The sequence below is a fragment of the Oncorhynchus clarkii genome, chromosome 2 (genome assembly GCF_045791955.1).
Source record: "Oncorhynchus clarkii lewisi isolate Uvic-CL-2024 chromosome 2, UVic_Ocla_1.0, whole genome shotgun sequence".
Lineage (NCBI taxonomy): Eukaryota > Metazoa > Chordata > Actinopteri > Salmoniformes > Salmonidae > Oncorhynchus > Oncorhynchus clarkii.
In genome coordinates, this window is record NC_092148.1 from 91,977,098 (window position 1) to 92,000,293 (window position 23,196).

Genomic DNA, 23,196 nt, shown 5'->3' on the forward strand with positions numbered 1-23,196 from the left:
AGAGTCATTATAGAGTCTCATTATAGAGTCTCATAGAATCTCTATATACAGTCTCATTATAGAGTCTCAGTATAGAGTCTCAGTATAGAGCCTCATTATAGAGTCTCATAGAATCTCAATATACAGTCTCATTATAGAGTCTCAGTATAGAGCCTGATTATAGAGTCTCATAGAATCTCAATATAGAGTCTCAGTATAGAGTCTCAGTATAGAGCCTCATTATAGAGTCCTATTATAGTGTCTGTTATTGAATCTCATTATAGAGTCTTATTATAGAATATCATTATAGAATCTCATCATAGAGTCTCATTGTAGAGTCTCATTATAGAATCTCAGCATGTAGTCACAGTATAGAGTCTCAGTATATAATCTCAGTTAAGAGTCTCATTATAGAGTCTCAGTATAGAGTCTCATTATAGAGTATCAATTGAGTGCCTCATTAAAGAATCTCATTATAGAGTCTCATTATAGAGTCTCATTATAGAGTCTCATTATAGAGTCTCATTCTAGAGTCTCATTATAGAGTCTCATTATAGAGTCTCATTATAGAGTCTCATTATAGAGTTTCAGTATAGAGTCTCATTATAGAGTCTCATTATAGAGTCTCATTATAGAGTCTCATTACAGAGTCTCAGTATAGAGTATCAATTGAGTGCCTCATTATAGAGTCGAGGGACATGGATAGAGTCTCACGTGGGTAGTAACACAAGACGTGGGACATGGATAGAGTCTCACGTGGGTAGTAACACAAGACGTGGGACATGGATAGAGTCTCACGTGGGTAGTAACACAAGACATGGGACATGGATAGAGTCTCACGTGGGTAGTAACACAAGACGTGGGACATGGTGGGAGCACCATGTACAAAACCCAGAAAAGAGCATGTGTCGGCTGCGTGTTTCCTCAAATTGGTGGCGTGGTGGACACCTATCGTGGTGTTGTCCCTATACAGGGTGCTGGCCGTCTGCCCATCGGGCCGCGTGATTCAGGCTGAAAGGTAGCAGCTGTGACGGAGGTCCACAGGACAAAGAGTTCACTTCAACAGGCGCTCTTTTGCTTTACGCCTCCAACTCACGCGCATCTCACTGCCCTTCAATTGCTTATTGAATTAAGTCTAATCACTCAATTAAAGTCACATGGAGGAGCAGCCAAGATAACAGGTCCAGTGTTGTTGTTCGTGGGAAGAAGTCCAGTCCAAGCCAATAACATGGTAGCACCGTGACGGATTCCTGCGTCTCCAGCACCTGTGACCACTAGGCCTGTGGTTGACTGGCTGACGGGCTGCTGAAGAGAAGAGGATGGCTTTGTGTTGTTTTGGCTCCCTCTGGTCAAAGAGAGGACATTTTGTCTCAGATACATACTGATGGTGTCTGTCTGCTGTTCTGTGGTTTATGCTGAAGTGGAGGAAACTCCAACACACTCACTGCAATAAATATTGTCTTGTTATGACTGACTAAGTAAGGCAGGCATCGGCTGAACCTGGAAAAGGCCTTTATATACAGGTGTATGTCTCTCTGCCTAATTCAAGGCTTTTAGAGTATACTACACACTGTGAGCATCAGTTGACCTTAGATCTCAGAAAAGGAGATGTCACCTCACGAAGGCTGCTAGCGTCACTGTCCTGCTAGCAAGTCACTGTCCTGCTAGCACGTCACTGTCCTGCTAGCACGTCACTGTCCTGCTAGCGCGTGTCACTGTCCTGCTAGCGCGTCACTGTCCTGCTAGCACGTCACTGTCCTGCTAGCACGTCACTGTCCTGCTAGCGTGTCACTGTCCTGCTAGCGCGTCACTGTCCTGCTAGCGCGTCACTGTCCTGCTAGCGCGTCACTGTCCTGCTAGCGCGTCACTGTCCTGCTATCGCGTCACTGTCCTGCTAGCACGTCACTGTCCTGCTATCGCATCACTGTCCTGCTAGCACGTCACTGTCCTGCTAGCGCGTCACTGTCCTGCTAGCACGTCACTGTCCTGCTAGCCCGTCACTGTCCTGCTAGCACGTCACTGTCCTGCTAGCCCGTCACTGTCCTGCTAGCACGTCACTGTCCTGCTAGAGTGTCACTGTCCTGCTAGCCTGTCACTGTCTTGCTAGCGCGTCACTGTCCTGCTAGCCCATCACTGTCCTGCTAGCACGTCACTGTCCTGCTAGAGTGTCACTGTCCTGCTAGCCTGTCACTGTCCTGCTAGCACGTCACTGTCCTGCTAGCCCGTCACTGTCCTGCTAGCACGTCACTGTCCTGCTAGAGTGTCACTGTCCTGCTAGCCTGTCACTGTCCTGCTAGCACGTCACTGTCCTGCTAGAGTGTCACTGTCCTGCTAGCCTGTCACTGTCCTGCTAGCACGTCACTGTCCTGCTAGCCCGTCACTGTCCTGCTAGCACGTCACTGTCCTGCTAGAGTGTCACTGTCCTGCTAGCCTGTCACTGTCTTGCTAGCGCGTCACTGTCCTGCTAGCCCGTCACTGTCCTGCTAGCCTGTCACTGTCCTGCTAGCACGTCACTGTCCTGAGAGGCTACAGTGATGCTGCAGAGAGACTGATGCTGCAGAGAGACTACAGTGATGCTGCAGAGAGGCTACAGAGAGACTACAGAGAGACTGATGCTGCAGAGAGGCTACAGAGAGGCTACAGATAGACTGATGCTGGAGAGAGACTACAGAGAGACTACAGAGAGGCTGCAGAGAGACTGATGCTGCATAGAGACTACAGAGAGGCTGCAGAGAGGCTGCAGAGAGGCTACAGAGAGACTGATGCTGCATAGAGACTACAGAGAGGCTGCAGAGAGGCTGATGCTGCAGAGAGACTACAGAGAGGCTGCAGAGAGGCTGCAGAGAGGCTGATGCTGCAGAGAGGCTACAGAGAGGCTACAGAGAGGCTGCAGAGAGGCTGATGCTGCAGAGAGGCTACAGAGAGGCTACAGAGAGGCTGCAGAGAGGCTGCAGAGTGGCTGCAGAGAGGGTACAGAGAGGGTACAGAGAGGGGGGGGGGGAAATGGAGTCTGACATGTTGACCCGTGGTAAATCCCTCTGGACCCTCTAAAGGAACATTATTACAGATATTACAGTTTAATCACCCTGCTGTTACATGCAGCAGCTCTGGACTGAGACTGACTGACTGGAGGGCTGAGCAGAGGGCTGAGCAGAGGGACTGACTGACTGACTGGAGGGCTGAGCAGAGAGACTGACTGACTGGAGTTCTGAGCAGAGGGACTGACTGACTGGAGGGCTGAGCAGAGGGACTGACTGACTGGAGTTCTGAGCTGAGGGCCCAGGACACAATACAATATCTCAACGTTCCCCAAGGTCTTTGACAATATTATAATCAACATCTCAGAACAACCAAGGTTGTTTTTTTCTCTCCCATTGAACACTGTTATACGGCTTATTGTTAGACCCCCGGCCCATTGTGCAGTCTTCTTCAGGGGGAAAATAACAGAAGTACACCAGAGAAGTGTCTCAAGGCCATCAACATAATTCTCAGTGTTAGAATGTCTCTGTTTCAGCTTGAAGATTACCAAGAGATTATTACCAACCATAGTTACAGAGCTACCAGAATAAGAACAAGAATAGAGAGAGAGAGAGAGAGAGAGAGACAAAATTAGAGAGAGACAGAGATAATTAGAGAGAGACAGACAGAGAGACAAACAGACAGACAGACAGACAGACAGACAGACAGACAGACAGACAGACAGACAGACAGACAGACAGAAAGACAGACAGACAGACAGACAGACAGACAGACAGACAGACAGACAGACAGACAGACAGACAGACAGAATTAGAGAGAGACAGACAGAGAGACAGACAGAATTAGAGAGAGACAGACAGATGAAATGAGAGAACAAGAGACCCTGCGAAATAATGGACTATCAAAGGGAGGAGCTGGTTCTTTCATGTCAGGACACTTTGATTCTGTTGCTGATTGGTTCCAGGTGAGCCAGAGAGGAGAACCAATAAGAGGAAAGAGAGTCTAAGCAAGATGACATTCCAAAACTATTAAACTACGATAGTAGTAGGATTTAGAGGGTGTAGAGATTAAAGGGGAGTAGAGAATCCATGAAGCTCAAATGTTATGTTGAGGTTGGTGGCAACATAGCAGAGGGGGGTACGACTCTCCTTCAGGAGGTTGGGCGTTACTGGTATAAATCTCTTTACAAAACACCAGGCCCAAAAGGAGTAGCTTTTCAATACGGTATCAATGTTAGCCATGTCTGGACATTGTATGTGTGTATGTGTCTCTCTCTGGGAGATAATGGGATGACATTCACATGAGACATTATAGTAATTTGGCAGGCAGACACTGTCAACAAGATGCTTCCAGAGATCCAAAGCTATTTCAGAGATTTCAGAGATATTTCCAAAGCTATTTCAGAGATATTTCCAAAGCTATTTCAGAGATATTTCCAAAGCTATTTCAGTTCTCTGAACTGTTGAGATGGTGATGATGCCTTGGCCATCCTTGGCTTAAAGTCTACATGGGTTCATCTCTACATGGGTTAAAGTCTAAATTGGTTCAACTCTACATGGGTTCAACTCTACATGGGTTAAAAACTACATGGGTTAAATTATACATTAGTTCATCTCTACATGGGTTAAAAACTTAATGGGTTAAATTATACATGGGTTCATCTCTACATGTGTTAAAGTCTACATGTGTTAAAGTCTACATGGGTTAAAGTCTACATGGGTTGAAGTCTACATGGCTTAAAGTCTACATGGGTTAAAGTCTACATGGGTTAAAGTCTAAATGGGTTAAAGTCTACATGGCTTAAAGTCTACATGGGTTAAAGTCTACATGGGTTAAAGTCTACATGGCTTAAAGTCTACATGGGTTAACGTCTACATGTGTTAAAGTCGACATGGCTTAAAGTCTACATGGGTTAAAGTATACATGGGTTCATCTCTACATGGGTTAAAGTCTACATGGGTTCATCTCTACATGGGTTAAAGTCTACATGGGTTAAAGTCTACATGGGTTAAAGTCTACATGGGTTAAAGTATACATGGGTTCATCTCTACATGGGTTCATCTCTACATGGGTTCAACTCTACATGGGTTCATCTCTACATGGGTTAAAGTCTACATGGGTTCATCTCTACATGGGTTAAAGTCTACATGGGTTAAAGTCTACATGGGTTAAAGTCTACATGGGTTAAAGTCTACATGGGTTAAAGTCTACATGTGATGAAGTCTACATGGGTTAAAGTCTACATGGGTTAAATTATACATGGGTTAAAGTCTACATGGGTTAAAGTCTACAGGGGGTAAAGTCTACATGGGTTAAAGTCTACATGGGTTAAAGTCTACATGGGTTCATCTCTACATGGGTTAAAGTCTACGTGGGTTCATCTCTACATGGGTTAAAGTCTACATGGGTTAAAGTCTACATGGGTTAAAGTCTACATGGGTTAAAGTCTACATGGGTTAAAGTCTAAATGGGTTAAAGTCTACATGGGTTCAACTCTACATGGGTTAAAGTCTACATGGGTTAAAGTCTACATGGGTTAGAGTCTACATGGGTTAAAGTCTAAATGGGTTCATCTCTACATGGGTTCAAGTCTACATGGGTTAGAGTCTACGTGGGTTAAAGTCTAAATGGGTTAATCTCTACATGGGTTAAAGTCTAAATGGGTTCATCTCTACATGGGTTAAAGTCTAAATGGGTTAATCTCTACATGGGTTAAAGTCTACATGGGTTAAAGTCTACATGGGTTAAAGTATACATGGGTTAAAGTCTACATGGGTTCATCTCTACATGGGTTCATCTCTACATGGGTTCAACTCTACATGGGTTTATCTCTACATGGGTTAAAGTGTACATGGGTTAAAGTCTACATGGGTTAAAGTCTGAATGGGTTCATCTCTACATGGGTTAAAGTCTAAATGGGTTCATCTCTACATGGGTTAAAGTCTAAATGGGTTCATCTCTACATGGGTTCAAGTCTACATGGGTTCATCTCTACATGGGATAAAGTCTACATGGGTTAAAGTCTAAATGGGTTCATCTCTACATGGGTTAAAGTCTACATGGGTTAAAGTCTACATGAGTCAAAGTCTACATGGGTTCAACTCTACATGGGTTAAAGTCTACATGGGTTAAAGTCTACATGGGTTCATCTCTACATGGGTTCATCTCTACATGGGTTCATCTCTACATGGGTTAAAGTCTACATGGGTTAAAGTCTACATGGGTTAAAGTCTACATGGGTTAAAGTCTACATGTGTTAAAGTCTACATGGGTTAAATTCTACATGGGTTAAAGTCTACATGGGTTAAAGTCTACATGGTTTAAAGTCTACATGGGTTAAAGTCTACATGGGTTCATCTCTACATGGGTTAAAGTCTACATGGTTTAAAGTCTACATGGGTTAAAGTCTACATGGGTTAAAGTCTAAATGGGTTAAAGTCTACATGGTTTAAAGTCTACATGGGTTAAAGTCTACATGGGTTAAAGCCTACATGGGTTCATCTCTACATGGGTTAAAGTCTACATGGGTTAAAGTCTACATGGGTTAAAGTCTACATGGGTTAAAGTCTACATGGGTTAAAGTCTAAATGGGTTCATCTCTACATGGGTTACAGTCTAAATGGGTTCATCTCTACATGGGTTAAAGTCTAAATGGGTTCATCTCTACATGGGTTAAAGTCTACATGGGTTAAAGTCTACATGGGTTCAACTCTACATGGATTAAAGTCTAAATGGGTTCAACTCTACATGGGTTAAAGTCTACATGGGTTAAAGTCTAAATGGGTTAAAGTCTAAATGGGTTCAACTCTACATGGGTTAAAGTCTACATGGGTTAAAGTCTACATGGGTTCATCTCTACATGGGTTAAAGTCTACATGGGTTAAAGTCTAAATGGGTTCAACTCTACATGGGTTCAAGTCTACATGGGTTAAAGTCTACATGGGTTAAAGTCTACATGGGTTCAAGTCTAAATGGGTTCAACTCTACATGGGTTAAAGTCTAAATGGGTTTAAGTCTACATGGGTTAAAGTCTACATGGGTTAGAGTCTACATGGGTTAAAGTCTAAATGGGTTCATCTCTACATGGGTTCAAGTCTACATGGGTTCATCTCTACATGGGATAAAGTCTACATGGGTTAAAGTCTACATGGGTTAAAGTCTACATGGGTTAAAGTATACATGGGTTAAAGTCTACATGGGTTCATCTCTACATGGGTTCATCTCTACATGGGTTCAACTCTACATGGGTTTATCTCTACATGGGTTAAAGTGTACATGGGTTAAAGTCTACATGGGTTAAAGTCTACATGGGTTAAAGTCTAAATGGGTTCATCTCTACATGGGTTAAAGTCTAAATGCGTTTCTCTACATGTGTTAAAGTCTAAATGGGTTCATCTCTACATGGGTTAAAGTCTACATGGGTTCATCTCTACATGGGATAAAGTCTACATGGGTTAAAGTCTAAATGGGTTCATCTCTACATGGGTTAAAGTCTACATGGGTTAAAGTCTACATGAGTCAAAGTCTACATGGGTTCAACTCTACATGGGTTAAAGTCTACATGGGTTAAAGTCTACATGGGTTAAAGTCTACATGGGTTAAAGTCTACATGGGTTCATCTCTACATGGGTTCATCTCTACATGGGTTCATCTCTACATGGTTTAAGTCTACATGGGTTAAAGTCTACATGGGTTAAAGTCTACATGGGTTAAAGTCTACATGTGTAAAAGTCTACATGGGTTAAATTCTACATGGGTTAAAGTCTACATGGGTTAAAGTCTACATGGTTTAAAGTCTACATGGGTTAAAGTCTACATGGGTTCATCTCTACATGGGTTAAAGTCTACATGGGTTAAAGTCTACATGGGTTAAAGTCTACATGGGTTAAAGTCTACATGGGTTAAAGCCTACATGGGTTCATCTCTACATGGGTTAAAGTCTACATGGGTTAAAGTCTAAATGGGTTAAAGTCTACATGGGTTAAAGTCTACATGGTTTAAAGTCTACATGGGTTAAAGTCTACATGGGTTAAAGCCTACATGGGTTAAAGTCTACATGGGTTAAAGTCTACATGGGTTAAAGTCTACATGGGTTAAAGTCTACATGGGTTAAAGTCTACATGGGTTAAAGTCTAAATGGGTTCATCTCTACATGGGTTACAGTCTAAATGGGTTCATCTCTACATGGGTTAAAGTCTACATGGGTTAAAGTCTACATGGGTTAAAGTCTACATGGGTTAAAGTCTACATGGGTTAAAGTCTAAATGGGTTCATCTCTACATGGGTTACAGTCTAAATGGGTTCATCTCTACATGGGTTAAATTCTAAATGGGTTCATCTCTACATGGGTTAAAGTCTACATGGGTTTATCTCTACATGGGATAAAGTCTACATGGGTTAAAGTCTAAATGGGTTCATCTCTACATGGGTTAAAGTCTACATGGGTTCAACTCTACATGGGTTAAAGTCTACATGGGTTAAAGTCTACATGTGTTAAAGTCTACATGGGTTCAACTCTACATGGGTTAAAGTCTAAATGGGTTCATCTCTACATGGGTTAAAGTCTACATGGGTTCAACTCTACATGGGTTAAAGTCTAAATGGGTTCATCTCTACATGGGTTAAAGTCTACATGGGTTAAAGTCTACATGGGTTAAAGTCTAAATGGGTTCATCTCTACATGGTTTAAAGTCTACATGGGTTCATCTCTACATGGTTTAAAGTCTACATGGGTTCAACTCTACATGGGTTAAAGTCTACATGGGTTAAAGTCTACGTCGGTTAAAAATGTCTTGTTCTGGCAAAGAAGAGGTCAGAGAAAAATGGAAAAGACTATCTGTCAGTTCTGTTGATGTAATTCAGATCAGTACCACTCCTGCCTCTGTCCTTCAGTTGTGTTGATGTCAGTCAGATCAGTACCACTCCTGCCTCTGTCCTTCAGTTGTGTTGATGTCAGTCAGATCAGTACCACTCCTGCCTCTGTCCTTCAGTTGTGTTGATGTCAGTCAGATCAGTACCACTCCTGCCTCTGTCCTTCAGTTGTGTTGATGTCAGTCAGATCAGTACCACTCCTGCCTCTGTCCTTCAGTTGTGTTGATGTCAGTCAGATCAGTACCACTCCTGCCTCTGTCCTTCAGTTGTGTTGATGTCAGTCAGATCAGTACCACTCCTGCCTCTGTCCTTCAGTTGTGTTGATGTTAGTCAGATCAGTACCACTCCTGCCTCTGTCCTTCAGTTGTGTTGATGTCAGTCAGATCAGTCAGTACCACTCCTGCCTCTGTCCTTCAGTTGTGTTGATGTCAGTCAGATCAGTACCACTGCTGCCTCATTCCTTCTCTCCCTCCTCATCTCAGCTTAATTCGATCAGAGAATCTGCTGACGTAGTGTGGGTGCCTGGCTCATGTGAAACCAATTTACAATAAAAAAACCTCTGTCTTTCTCTCAGAGGGCGAGGGGGGGGGCATACCCATCTTCAGGGAAGTGAGCAGTAACCCCCCCCCCCCAACAGCCGGATCAACATAACTGGTTCATCATAAGTCCTGACCCTTGGATATGGTAAGAGAGGACATATCTGTTCACCTATAACCCCTCAAATGGGAATAGAAGTCAGGTGTTAAACTCATAGGTATATTCAAAGCAGGTGGCATCCAAACCAACGACGTCAGATAAAATAGACTTATGATGAATAGCAGCTTTGGTCTGACCGGCAACAACATTCACAAGCTAGTACTTAGGACAGACAGACAGACAGACAGACAGACAGACAGACAGGTGCCATCCACTAGTCCCTCATATATTATTTGACCCTTTATTTTAGATGTGTTTTGTAAAGTGAGCCTGTAAATGCAGTTTAGCGTCGTCTGCAGTGAGTAAGACAGCATCACCACACAACACTGAGTCTCATCGTCTGGTTTACATGACGAGGTAACAACAGCGTCATGGAGAAGCCGTGTTGATTTCCCGCGACAGGGGAGTCATGGCTTTTAGATGGAATTGAAGACGTTACCATGAAGCAGCTCCCACAGTGCCGACCAGGGCCGTCATCATCTGGTTGCCATGGTGAGGGATCCATAAAAATAAAGAGTGATAAGTACAGAACCTTCAGAAAGTTTTTTTTTGCACATTTTGTTGTTGTGACAACCTGAATTTAAAACGGATTCAATTGAGATTTTGTGTCAATGGTGTACAAACAATACCCCATGATGTCAATGTGGAATTAAACATTTTTTTCTGAAGTGTTTACAAATTAATAAAAACGGAAAGCTGAAATATCTTGAGTCAATAAGTATTCAACCCCTTTGTTATAGAAATCCTAAATAAGTTTAGGAGTAAAAATGTGCTCAATAAGTCACATAAAATTATCTGTAAAATCCCTCATTCGAGCAGTGAATTTCAATCACAGATTCAACCACAAAGACCAGGGAGGTGTTCCAATGCCTCTCAAAGTAGGACACCTATTGGTAGATGGGTAAAAAAAAGAATGCTGACATTGAATATCCCTCTGATCATAGTGAAGTTCTTCATTACTTTGGATGGTGTATCAATACACCCCAGTCACTACAAACATACAGGTGTCCTTCCTAACTCAGTTGCAGGAGAGGAAGGAAACCGCTCAGGGATTTCACCATGAGGCCAATGGAGACTTTAAAACAGTTACAGAGTTTAATGGCTGTGACGGGAGGAAACTGAGGATGGATAAACGACATTGTAGTTACTCCACAATGCTAATATAAATAACAGAGGGAAAAGAAGGAAGCCTGTACAGAATATAAATATTCCAAAACATGTGTCCCGTTTGCAACAAGGCACTAAAGTAATACTGCAAATAATTTGGCAAAGCAATTACATATTTGTCCTGAATACAAAGTGTTATGTTTGGGGCAAATCCAATACAACACATTACTGAGTACTATTCTCCATATTTTCAAGCATAGTGGTGGCTGCATCATGTTATGGGTATGGTTGTAATTGTTAGGGACTGGAGAGTTCTTCAGGATAAAAAACAAACGTAATGGAGCTAAGCACAGGCAAAATCCTAGAAGAAAACCTGGTTCCGTCTGCTTTCCAGCAGACACTGGGAGATGAATTCACCTTTCAGCAGGACAATAACCTAATTTTACAAGGCCAAATCTACTCTGGTTTTTAACCAAGTTGTTAACCAAGAAGACAGTGAATGTTCCTGAGTGGCCGAGCTAGAGTTTTGACTTAAATTTACTTGAAAATCTATGGCAAGACCTGAAAATAGTTGTCTAGCAATGATCAACACCCAATTTGACAGAGCTTGAAGAATTTTGAAAAGAATAATGGGGAAATGTTGCACAATCCAGGTGTGTAAATCTCTTAGAGACTTACCCAGAAAGACTCCCAGCTGCTAAAGGTGCTTCTACAAAGTATTGACTCAGGGGTGTGAATACTTAAGTAAATGAGATTTTTTTAGCATTTAATTTTCAATATATTTGCAAAAATGTCTAAAAACATATTTTCACTTTATTGTTGTGGGTGAGAAAAAATATATAAATGTAATCCATTTTGAATTGAGGCTGTAACAGAACAAAACGTGAAATAAATCAAGGGGAATTAATATTTTCTGAAACTCTATATGGCTATTTACATATCTATGTATATAACTCTATATATATATATGTATATAACTCTATATAACTATTTACATATCTATGTATATAACTCTATATATATCAATGTATATAACTCTATATAACTATGTACATATCTATGTATATAACTCTATATATAACTATATACATATCTCTATATATATCTATGTATATAACTCTATATAACTATGTACATATCTATGTATATAACTCTATATATATCTATGTATATAACTCTATATAACTATGTACATATCTATGTATATAACTCTATATATATCTATGTATATTACTCTATATAACTATTTATATATCTATGTATATAACTCTATATATATCTATGTATATTACTCTATATAACTATTTATATATCTATGTATATAACTCTATATAACTATGTATATATCTATGTATATAACTCTATATATATCTATGTATATAACTCTATATAACTATTTATATATCTATGTATATAACTCTATATAACTATGTATATATCTATGTATATAACTCTATATAACTATGTATATCTATGTATATAACTCTATATAACTATGTATATATCTATGTATATAACTCTATATAACTATGTATAACTATGTATATAACTCTATATAACTATGTATATAACTCTATGTAACTATGTATATATCTATGTATATAACTATGTATATAACTACGTATATAACTCTATATAACTATGTATATAACTCTATATAACTATGTATATATCTATGTATATAACTCTATATAACTATGTATATCTATGTATATAACTCTATATAACTATGTATATAACTCTATATAACTATGTATATAACTATGTATATAACTCTATATAACTATGTATATAACTCTATATAACTATGTATATATCTATGTATATAACTCTATATAACTATATATATATCTATGTATATAACTCTATATAACTATGTATATCTATGTATATAACTCTATGTAACTATGTATATATCTATGTATATAACTCTATATAACTATGTATATCTATGTATATAACTCTATATAACTATGTATATAACTCTATATAACTATGTATATAACTCTATATAACTATGTATATCTATGTATATATCTATGTATATAACTCTATATAACTATGTATATCTATGTATATAACTCTATATAACTATGTATATAACTCTATATAACTATGTATATAACTATGTATATAACTCTATATAACTATGTATATAACTCTATATAACTATGTATATATCTATGTATATAACTCTATATAACTATATATATATCTATGTATATAACTCTATATAACTATGTATATCTATGTATATAACTCTATGTAACTATGTATATATCTATGTATATAACTCTATATAACTATGTATATCTATGTATATAACTCTATATAACTATGTATATAACTCTATATAACTATGTATATAACTCTATATAACTATGTATATCTATGTATATAACTCTATATAACTATTCATATACAGTGAGCTCCAACAGTAATGGGACAGTGACATGTTGTTGTTGTGGCTCTTTTCTCTGGTGCTTCGGATTTTAAACGATACAACGACTACGAGGTTCAAGTACAGCCTGTCATATTCCTAGCGCGCAATGATCACATCAAGCTTGGGACTCTACAAACCTGTTGGATGCAGTTAGTTATTTATTTTCGTTGTGTTTCAGATTATTTTGTGCCCAAAGGAAATGAATGATAAATAATGTATTGAGTCATTTTGGAGTCACTATTAGTCAATATTTAGAAACATTTCTACATTAATGTGGATGAGTAAGAGTCACAAGCCTGAAGAAATCGTTGGTTGCTAGGAATATGGGACCAAATACAGTCCCTTGGAGGGACTGTAAAATAAAAAGCTGTAAATTCTGAACGGTTCACCTGATATGAATAAAAATACCCTCAAATAAATTAAAGCTGACAGTTTGCACTTTAACCTCCATGGTCATTGTATCAAGTCAAATCCAAAGTGCTGGAGTACAGAGCCAAAACTACAACACAGTTTGTCACTGTCACAAGACTTTTGGAGCTCACTGTAACTCTCTATATAACTATGTATATAACTCTATATAGTATAAAACTCTGTATAGTATATAACTCTATATAGTATATAACTCTATATAGTATATAACTCTGTATATAATTCTATATATAACTGTATATAATTCTATATATAACTCTACATAGTATATAACTGTATATAATTCTATATATAACTCTATATAGTATATAACTCTGTATATAATTATATATATAACTCTATATAGTACATAACTGTATATAATTATATATATAACTCTATATAGTATATAACTGTATATAATTATATATATAACTCTACATATATAAGCTCCCAGTAATGTATTGGGTAAAGCATCACCATGATTCAGACAAAGCATCACCATGGCAGCCCATAATATAGAGGTGCCTTCTTCAGGGTGAGGGATTCAGACAAAGCATCACCATGGCAACCCATAATATAGAGGTGCCTTCTTCAGGGTGAGGGCTTCAGACAAAGCATCACCATGGCAGCCCATAATATAGAAGATATGTTATTCTGCGGTCCAGATGTCCCGATGTCCCCAGATGTCCCCAGATGTCCCGATGTCCCCAGATGTCCCCAGATGTCCCCAGATGTCCCCAGATGTCCCGATGTCCCCAGGACACTCAAACACTTACTCACTGCAGACGACGCTAAACTGCATTTACAGGCTCACTTTACAAAACACATCTAAAATAAAGGGTCAAATAATATATGAGGGACTAGTGGATAGCACCTGTCTGTCTGTCTGTCTGTCTGTCTGTCTGTCTGTCTGTCTGTCTGTCTGTCTGTCTGTCTGTCTGTCTGTCTCCTGCCAGCCAGCCTGTCTGTCTGTCTGTCTGTCCGTCTGTCTGTCTGCCTGCCTGTCTGCCTGTCTGTCTGTCTGGGGTCTAGGATGTGATGACAGATTGACGGGAGGGCTTGTTATAGTTGAGATGGAATTTTTCATGAATCCCCAGTGTTCCTTTAATTAACATTTCTCTGAATATACGTTGGCCGGACTTCACGGGGACAATGTGTGTGTGTGTGTGTGTGTGTGTGTGTGTGTGTGTGTGTGCATGAGAGAAGTTATATGTTACCTCTTACATACATATCACAGACTCCGACCGAACGTTCCGTGTGATTTGTGTTCTAAAAATAACTGGGTGAGATATGAGTGCTTGTTTAGGTCATTATACAGTACGTATTGTTCCAAAGAACAGTAGTGCCTTTCCCACAGGTTATACACACACACACACACACACACACACGCACACACACACACACACACGCACACACGCACACTCTCTCTCTCTCTCTCTCTTCCTCTCCCTTTCCCTCTCACTCTAGTCTCTCTCTCTTGCTCTCCCTCTCTCCCTCTCTCAGGTAGTCTCTCCCTTTCTCCCTCTCTCTTCCTCTCCCTCTCTCAGGTAGTCTCTCTCTCTCCCTCTCTCTTCCTTTCCCTCTCTCATGTAGTCTCTCCCTCCCTCCCTCGCTCTCTTCCTCTCTCTTCCTCTCCCTCTCTCAGGCAGTCTCTACCTCTCTCTCTCTCCATCTCTCTTCCTCGCCATCTCTCAGGTAGTCTCTCCCCCTCTCCCTCTCTCAGGTAGTCTCGCCCTCTCTCCCTCTCTCTCTCTCTCTCTCTCTCAATCTCTCTTCCTCTCCGTCTCTCAGGTAGTCTCTCTCCCTCTCCCTCTCTCAGGTAGTCTCTCCCTCTCCATCTCTCTCCCTCTCTCAGGTAATCTCGCCCTCTCTCCCTCTCTCTCTCAATCTCTCTTCCTCTCCGTCTCTCAGGAAGTCTCTCTCCCTCTCCCTCTCTCAGGTAGTCTCGCCCTCTCTCCCTCTCTCTCAATCTCTCTTCCTCTCCGTCTCTCAGGTAGTCTCTCTCCCTCTCTCAGGTAGTCTCTCCCTCTCTCCCTCTCCCTCTCCATCTCTCTCCCTCTCCCTCTCTCAGGTAGTCTCGCCCTCTCTCCCTCTCTCTCTCTCTCTCTCTCTCTCTCTCAATCTCTCAATCTCTCTTCCTCTCCGTCTCTCTTGTAGTCTCTCTCCCTCTCCCTCTCTCAGGTAGTCTCTCCCTCTCTCCCTCTCGCTCTCCATCTCTCTCCCTCTCCCTCTCTCAGGTAGTCTCTCTCTGATAGCCAGGCGAGCGGTAAAGGGCCCTGCCTGTCTGTTCCAAATCTGTGTGAGTTCTGTGCCAACATAAACCCTACAGGCGCTGGGCTGAGTTGAGCTGCGATGTTGTGTCTGGGAATAATCAATCCCTCCAACAGTGCAGCACAAAGTGTGTGTGTGTGTGTGTGCATGCGTGCGTGCGTGCGTAAGTGTCATTCACTGTGCCCGAATAGAATAACCTGCCCATGTTTCCTACTTCCTGCTGGAAGCTAAACAGACAGAAGGGGAAACAGTGGTCCACATTTACCATGAAAAGGTTTAAAAAAAGAATGTCATGGTTGAGTGCAGTGTATAGGTCAGTGGTGCATTTGGGTCTTAACTGTGGGTCTTAACTGTGTAGCCTGTGTCTTAACTGTGGGTCTTAACTGTGGGTCTTAACTGTGGGTCTTAACTGTGTGTCTTAACTGTGGGTCTTAACTGTGGGTCTTAACTGTGGGTCTTAACTGTGGGTCTTAACTGTGGGTCTTAACTGTGTAGCCTGGGTCTTAACTGTGGGTCTTAACTGTGTAGCCTGTGTCTTAACTCTGGGTCTTAACTGTGTAGCCTGTGTCTTAACTGTGGGTCTTAACTGTGGGTCTTAACTGTGGGTCTTAACTGTGTAGCCTGTGTCTTAATTGTGGGTCTTAACTGTGGGTCTTAACTGTGGGTCTTAACTGTGGGTCTTAACTGTGTAGCCTGGGTCTTAACTGTGGGTCTTAACTGTGTAGCCTGTGTCTTAACTCTGGGTCTTAACTGTGTAGCCTGTGTCTTAACTGTGGGTCTTAACTGTGGGTCTTAACTGTGGGTCTTAACTGTGTAGCCTGGGTCTTAACTGTGGGTCTTAACTATGTAGCCTGTGTCTTAACTGTGGGTCTTATTAACTGTGGGTCTTACATGGGGGCTGTATACATGATCAAAGCTAAACCAGGGGCTCTTCAATTCTACTACACCCTTTAATCATTTGGAAAGCCTCTGAATAGTTCACTTCAACAGAATGTTATTATAATCAATGAATTATGTATTGGTATAAATTGGTTACATTTCCATCCAAATGATACTTTATTGATTTACAATCTGTAAAAGACTTTATCTGAAGGTCTGCTTGTAAACTAATAATACATCATTATTGAGTTTGTAATAAATATATTGTAAATCCTCATTTGTAAAAAGTAGGATACAACAATATCTGTTAGTTCTACAAATATATATACTTATATTCAGTAGGAAATGTACAGGCAAATTAGGCTACAAACAGCCGTTAATTAAAGCAGGAGAGACCGCAGTGGTATGCAAGCCACCAAATCACTCATTTCGTTGTATTGCCGAAAAACACTACTCTACAGGAGATTGGGCAATAAAAGAATGATGGAAATACATTCAACGACTTGTTAAAAAATACCTGCACAGCAGGAGAGGTGCCTGTGAACATATGACCAGACGAGGGTTCAACACATGCGCACTGGTAGGCATAATTATAACTAATAAGATCAGTGTTGCAATGAATGAGCAAATTGGTATTTTTACTGAAAGGCGGTTGCTTTTATTTTGGTATTTAAATGAAAATGAACATGTTTATTGCCTTATAGTTAACAGCGAATGACACTGAATGATGCAGTGTAGCTTTCATCCGTCGTTACAAGAAAACGATCGATGCAGTTTATGAATCTGTATCTTCGCTGAGATTTAAATCATTTAAATCGAACTGATGTCATTTATTCAGTTCAACAATAGCTCATAAATCAGGAAAAAAAATTAGGTTGAAGCATTTTGAAAACATGTTATATATTAACCTGGGGCCTTTCCATCGATTCTATTCTATTCCATTATATTCTATTCCATTATATTATATTCAATTCTATTCCATTCCATTCCATTCTATTCTATTATATTCAATTCTATTCTATTCTATTCCATTCTATTCTATTCCGTTCTATTCTATTCCATTCTATTCGGTTCTATTCCATTCTATTCTATTCTATTCTATTCCATTGTATTCTATTCTATTCCGTTCTATTCGGTTCTATTCCATTCTATTCTATTCTATTCTATTCCATTGTATTCTATTATATTCCATTCTATTCTATTCTATTCTATTCCATTGTATTCTATTATATTCCATTCTATTCTATTCTGTTCTATTCCATTCTATTCTATTGTATTGTATTCTATTCCATTCTATTATATTGTATTGTATTCTATTCCATTCTATTGTATTGTATTCTATTCTATTCTATTGTATTGTATTGTATTCCATTCTATTCTATTCCGTTCTATTCCATTCTATTCTATTGTATTGTATTCTATTCCATTCTATTCTATTCTATTCTATTCCATTGTATTCTATTATATTCCATTCTATTCTATTATATTCTATTCCATTGTATTCTATTATATTCCATTCTATTCTATTCTGTTCTATTCCATTCTATTCTATTGTATTGTATTCTATTCCATTCTATTCTATTGTATTGTATTCTATTCCATTCTATTGTATTGTATTCTATTCTATTCTATTGTATTGTATTGTATTCCATTCTATTCTATTCCGTTCTATTCCATTCTATTCTATTGTATTGTATTCTATTCCATTCTATTCCATTGTATTGTATTCTATTCCATTCTATTCTATTGTATTGTATTCTATTCCATTCTATTCCATTGTATTGTATTGTATTCTATTGTATTGTATTGTATTGTATTCTATTCCATTGTATTATATTCTATTGTATTGTATTGTATTGTATTCTATTCCATTGTATTCTATTCCATTCTATTCTATTCTATTCAGACCTATAAAAAGTGTACCCTATTGTAGCCTGTATCCTATCAACCTCAGTCTCTGACTGCCATGGAGTGTAGATATACAGGCCACTGGTTTGGCAGCTATTGCCTGTAAACAGCGACACAGGGACTTGATGTAAATCTTGTGCTATTGATATGGAAGAGTGTATGGTGTGGGTCATTACTATGTAAGCCTGTTCCTGCCTCCTGCCTCCTGCCTCCTGCCTCCTGCCCCCCCCCCCCCCCCCAATGAGTTATGAGAAGTCATAATTATGAGCTAGTAACTCGTTATTATGAGATAGTAAGTCATTATCATGAGATAGTAAGTCTGGAAAATGGAGGTTGATGCCCTTTAAAGGGGCAATCTGGGATTGAAAAACTAATAAAGTGTAAGTCCCTGCCACTTTGTTTCGTAAACAGGAGAGGAATGGAGAAGGAGAAATAACCATTCTCAAATACACAGACACAACAACTCTTACATACGGACGGATACAAGGACTGATCATCCATGAGATCAGAATAATAGTTTTTAACCAGGTTTTGAAGCTATACAGTGTTTGTTTGCAATTACATGGTCTACAAACAATGGAGTTAAAACAAGCTGATATTTTGGGGTTCCGATGGGGTACAACCATTGATCATGAAGCATTTCTAAGTTATATGCTTCAAGAATCAATGGCTATATATTAATAATTTAAAAGTCAAAAAAAATTGATGTGCCAATCAATCCCAGATGTCCCAGTCAACCGGATGTCGTCAAACAGGCATCAACTCACATCAACAAAACTCTCCAATCCGTTAATATGGAACAATATCGACAAACTCTCTCTCTCTATCTCTCTCTCTCTCTCTCTATATCTCTCTCTCTCTCTCTCTCTCTCTCTCTCTCTCTCTCTCTCTCTCTCTCTCTCTCTCTCTCTCTCTCTCTCTCTCTCTCTCTCTCTCTCTCTCTGTCTCAAACACACACACACACATAATGACTTACTATGTCATAATAAGGACTTACTAGCTCATAATAATGACTTACTATGTCATAATAATGACTTACTCTCTCAGAATAATGACTTATTCTCATAATAAGGACTTACTATCTCTGAAGAATGACTTACTATCTCAGAATGACTTGTAATCTCCGAATAATGACTTACTATCTATGAATAATGACTTACTCTCATAATAAGGACTTACTATCTCTGAAGAATGACTTACTATCTCTGAATAATGACACTATCTCATAATAAGGACTTACTATCTCATAATAATGTCTTACTCTCTCATAACTTCTAGTCAGATGTATTTATTTTGGTGGTGGGAACGAGCTTCCCATACTCTTCATATTCAATCAAAGATAATATTATGTGACACTTCTTAGCAAATCAGAGGGAAAGTGAACACGTGTTTTTCTGGGCTTATTCTAACCAATCACTGAGCTCAAACGCAAGGCTCTCATAGCTCTCAACATAATTCTCCGCGTCGCTTCCACTGACATCGTTTGCCACTGAGACTGAGCATGAATCTCTGCGCATTATCTTGCCCGTGGCACTGAAAGAAATTCACGTGGCAATATGGGGAGAATCAGTTACAGGGTTATAGGCCTCTGTTGGACCATATGCTGTGAATTGTGTGGAATACATACGACTGAAGGTCGTACAAAAGTATAGAATCAAATCCAAAAGTACACAGTATACTAATGGTACGCGGGAATAGTAGACAGTAGAATGAATAGTAGTAACTGTTACATATATTACTTTTTGATTCACGTTACATTTCTTTGCTTTTTTATTAAATTAATTGTGTATAAAGCAGACGAGTTTAATACAACAATTCCAGATAGGAACATATCCAACAAGTAACTCTCTAAATAAATATATCGAATTTAAAAGGTTAGCTATACGGAACCACTTTTTTTAATTGATCAAGTAGGCAAATACTTGATCAATTAAATAAATTAGGTATAATTTTATAAGTTGTTCATAATAAACAGTGTAGTCTTACGTTTTTATGTTTTATGTTTTTTAGCGTTTCAATGCCTTAATGTTGGTTAATCACGCCAATGATCAATTTCGTTATTGTGGTATTATTCTGGTACTATATTTTAATAGTAGTTGTCGTCGTAGTAATTATTAGGAATATATGGTTATTATAATGTAATAACCTGCAATAACCCCATGAATTAATAATAGCGTGTAGTCCTTTAATGATATCATAATAGCCTGCCGCTTCAAGAAAAACAAATAAAATAAACTTGTTTTAATTTCTGCAGAGGAGGGATTTCGTTTCGATAGCCTTGTTACCCTACAGCAATCATGAACAACACTATGTTCACCTTTGAGCACAAGGAAAACATTTATCAAACGGCAGTTAGAAACTAAGGAAAGTAGAAGAGCATTTTATTTCACGCAGAAATATAAAATATGAACCACATGCGTAAACTGAGATAAACGGTTTATTGCTATAAGGATCCATGTCAAATATTTACCTGATGAAGTGAGGGCATAACGGCTCTAAAAAATAAATGGAAAAGGATCAATTTTACTCAAAAGAAGGACAATGTCTTAGGGCTATAGTTTGTGTTGATTTGTCTGTGCTATTTAGTACGTAGAATTTGAAAATCTAAAAAAATATATAGGCTAAAACCAAAACAGTATCGGCACTTCTCAACAAATTTGGCACAATGATTCCCAGGGCCACAACGAAAAGTCACATCCCACTCACTGGGTACACACTGGTTGAATCAACGATGTTTCCACGTCATTTTAATGAAATTACGTTGAAACAACGTGGAGAAGACATTGAATTGAGGTCTGTGCCCAGCGGTACTTTACATTCATCCATATAGGCTACAGGCTACATAATTGAAATATGCATCACAATGTGTTAGTGCTTATTTACATAGATTTAGGGCTCTCCTAAATATATATACATACATCAACTCAGAACAAAAATAAACTTCCCTTTTTCAGGACCCTGTCTTTCAAAGACAATTCGTAAAAATCTAAATAACTTCACAGATCTTCATTGTAAAGGGTTAAAACACTGTTTCCCATGCTAGTTCAATGAACCATAAACTATTTATTATTTTCAGTGACACCAAGCGACAGTGGATTAACTGCCTTGTTCAGGGGCAGAATAACAGATTTGTACCTTATCAGCTAGGGGATTCGATCTTGCAACCTTCCGGTTACTAAGGTCACAGTTAGGAAAACTTAGGACACTAAAGAGGCCTTTCTAGTGACTCTGAAAAACACCAAAAGAAAGATGCCCAGGGTCCCTGCTCATCGGCGTGAATGTGCCTTAGGCATGCTGCATTTAGGCATGCTGCATGGAGGCATGAGGACTGCAGATGTGGCCAGGGCAATAAATTGCGATGTCCGTAGTGAGACGCCACAGACAGTGCTACAGGGAGACAGGACGGACAGCTGATCGTCCTCGCAGTGGCAGAAAACGTGTAACAAAACCTGCACAGGATCTGAACATCACACCTGCGGGACAGGTACAGGATGGCAACAAAAACTTCCCGAGTTACACCAGGAACGTACAATTCCTCCATCAGTGATCAGACTGTCCGCAATAGGCTGAGAGAGGCTTGACTGAGAGTCAAGTTTTGTCTCAGCGGGGGTGATGGTCGGATTTGCGTTTATCGTCGAAGGAATGAGCTTTACACCGAGGCCTGTACTCTGGAGCGGGATCGATTTGGAGGTGGAGGGTCCTTCATGGTCTGGGGCGGTGTGTCACAGCATCATGGGACTGAGCTTGTTGTCATTGCAGGCAATCTCAACCCTGTGCGTTACAGGGAAGACATCCTCCTGTCTCATGTGGTACCCTTCCTGCAGGCTCATCCTGACATGACCCTCCAGCATGACAATGCCACCAGCCATACTGCTTATTCTACGTGTGATTTCCTGCAAGACCGGAATGTCAGTGTTCTGCCATGGCCAGCGAAGAGCCCGAAACTCAATCCCATTGAGCACATCTGGGACCTGTTGGATCGGAGGGTGAGGTCTAGGGCCATTCCTCCCAGAAATGTCTGGGTACTCGCAGGTGCCTTGGTGGAAGAGTGGGGTAACATCTCACAGTAAAAAATGGCAAATCTGGTGCAGTCCATGAGGAGGAGATGCACTGCAGTACTTAATGCAGCTGGTGGCCACACCAGATACTGACTGTTACTTTTGATTTTGACCCCCGTTTGTTCAGGGACACATTATTCCATTTCTGTTAGTCACATGTCTGTGGAACTTGTTTATGTCTCAGTTGTTGAATCTTGTTATGTTCATACAAATATTTACACATGTTAAGTTCACTGAAAATGAATGCAGTTGACAGTGAGAGGACAATTCTTTTTTTTTTTTGCTGAGTTTATATATATATTTATATCCGGTTAAATAAAAGGGGAAAATATAATTGACTCAGAGCAATTATCTCTCATGTGCACAAGATGTGCATTTATCAAAGCAGTCCTATTAACTCCTAATCAAATGAATGTCATGTGTTGTGTCTCCCTCGTGTTTACAAAGAAAACAAGAAAAAAAATGTCCCTCTTGCTTGACCTCCCATTTTCCATCTCCATCTCTGTTGTCTGAATAATAACAGAGCTGGTTTGGCGCTGACTTTCACTAGTGTCGTGTGCAGAGGACTTTAGTGGGACCAGCAGTGGCATCGTC

The 23,196-nt window shown here is 39.6% G+C and overlaps 1 protein-coding gene across 1 annotated transcript in view; it reads left to right on the forward strand.

Moving 5' to 3' along the window:
* LOC139376285 (uncharacterized) overlaps nt 1-23,196 on the forward strand; it is a 1,125,987-nt gene that overhangs the window by 536,360 nt on the left and 566,431 nt on the right. The gene's annotated exons all lie outside the window — the stretch shown is intronic.